This window comes from Otolemur garnettii, unplaced genomic scaffold, assembly GCF_000181295.1.
Source record: "Otolemur garnettii isolate 467f Iridium unplaced genomic scaffold, OtoGar3 scaffold00100, whole genome shotgun sequence".
NCBI classification, from domain to species: domain Eukaryota; kingdom Metazoa; phylum Chordata; class Mammalia; order Primates; family Galagidae; genus Otolemur; species Otolemur garnettii.
Genome location: NW_003852495.1, coordinates 5709403 through 5711703, shown reverse-complemented (window position 1 = coordinate 5711703; position 2301 = coordinate 5709403).

The window sequence follows — 2301 nt, the reverse complement described above, 5'->3', positions numbered from 1 at the left end:
ATTGTTGTTTGGTGGGCCCGGGCTAGGGATTCGAACCCGCCACCTTAGGTGTATGTGGCTGGCGCCTTAGCCGCTTGAGCCACAGGCGCCGAGCCCAGGGCAACTTTTAATAACACTCCCAATACCTGTGACTCAGTAATCAGACTCTCTGGGTGTGGGGCTCAAATAACAAGATTTTAAAGCGCCGCCCACCCCGTGCGCTAATACTAGAAACCACATAATTAACAACATAATTGTCCTTCAGCGGTGAATGGATAAACAAAGTGAGATACATCCATACAATCAGGATGATTGTGATAAAGGGAGAAAACGATTGATACACTCAACCACTTAGCCAAATCTCAAGGACATCACGTTGAGTGAAAGAAGTCAGTCTCAAAGATTACATCCCACATATCTGACGTTCTCAAAAAGATGAAACTACAGTGATGGAAATGAGAGGAGTGGTTGTCAGGGGTTTGGGGTAGGGTGAGGGTGTGTGACTTAAAAGAAGGTTTGGGGGATAATGGAATCTTTTCTTACCCTGACTGCGATGTGGGGGCGGGAATATAAAGGAACCTATTGTGTGTTAAAATTTATTGAGCTCTACACCAAAGGAGGTGAAGTTTTATTGCATGATCATTAAGAAAACTAAAAAGAAAGAGACTCTCCAGGTGATCTCAGTGGGCGACCACGGTGAGACACTGATGCTAGGCCCTGCAGAGCATGTGAAAAAGTTTTTTTTAATTTATCTTCAGAGTGATGGGGGAGCAAAAGCCAGGACTCCAGAGCTCTTCCAGAGCAGCCATCAGTGAGGCCAGAAGGGAGGGGCACACTGACGGTGTCAGAGAGGTGAAGCGTCATTCTGAGTCTGTTTCTCTCACTCATTCCACCCTTAGTTATTCTGCACCTAGGATGTGTTTCCCCAGAGACTGGGACTGCAGCCTGTCAGGCCACAAAACAAAGACACAAGGGAAGAAGGAAGGGGTAATTTAGCAACAGCAAGGAGAAATTGTGGAAGGGCATCAGAAGCAGGTGTCTGATCCCCAGGTTTGGCCGGAGTCTCTGTATTTTGACTCCCTGGAATCTGAAGTGTCCATGTGAAAGTTTTTGAGGGTCAGGGTGGTGGGATGCCCCTTAGATGCCACACCCAAGTCTCCGTCCCTGTCACCCTTGGGATTTGGGATTTCCATGAGTAATTTCCCTGAGTGGTAAGTCTCTCTACCACTTACCCACACATCCCCCAGTGCACTTCTCCTCTCCGTCCCCACCCTAGTGAAATCCCATTCCTGCCCATGCTCTTCCTGCCTCAGCTCCTCCTGGGGTTCCCAGCCTCAGTTTTATTCTGATCTACTCTGCACCTGGTGGCTAGGAGGATGTTTCTAAAGCCCAGATCTGAGACTTTCCCTTCCCTGCTTAGAATCCTCCATAGCTCCTTAGTGCCCTTGAGGTAAACCTACCCCGAGCCCTGTCTCTAGTTCTCCTGTTGGAGCTGTCCTGGCAGAGCTGCTGAGGAATCTGGAAGGCCTAATACTGTGATGGTGACACAGGACTCAGGAGACAATCTAATGGTCACCACTGGGAGACAGGTGTAATAAATTATGTCTACCTGAGGGCCACATGCTGATTTAAGGACTATTGTTGCTTATTGTGGTGTTGGATATCATGAAAATTATGAACAGACTTTTTTTTCTTAAGCTTTCATTAGTGTTTGTGTATTTAATGTGTGGCCATAAACAGCTCTTACTTGTCTAATGTGTGTCAGAAAACAGAAAAGGTTGGACACTCCTATGTAGACCAAAACTCTAGTCTACAGGAAATACAAAGGGGTCCACTAATAATACCTTAAAGAATGGCCATGAGATCAAACAAATACACTATATGGTACATTCTAGAAGACTGTAGGATATAATCAAACAAATCCACTATACGGTACATTCTAGAAGACCGCTGCTCAATATTTTTTTTTTTTTCTGAGAGAGAGAGTCACATTTTGTCACCCTCCGTAGAATGCTGTGGCGTCACAGCTCACAGCAGCCTCCAAGTCTTGGGCTTAAACGATTCTCTTGCCTCAGCCTCCCAAGTAGCTGGGACTACAGGCGCCCACCACAACACCCAGCTATTTTTTTGTTGCAGTTGTCATTGTTGTTTTACCTGGCCCAGGCTGGATTTGAACCCACCAGCCTGGCTGTATGTGGCCAGTGTCCTACCCACTGAGCTATGGGAGCTGCCAAGGCCAATATTGTTTAAAACAAACACAAGGACTATAAGAAAACACACAAAAGACAAGAAACAACAACCAAATGCAAAGCAGGAAGCTGG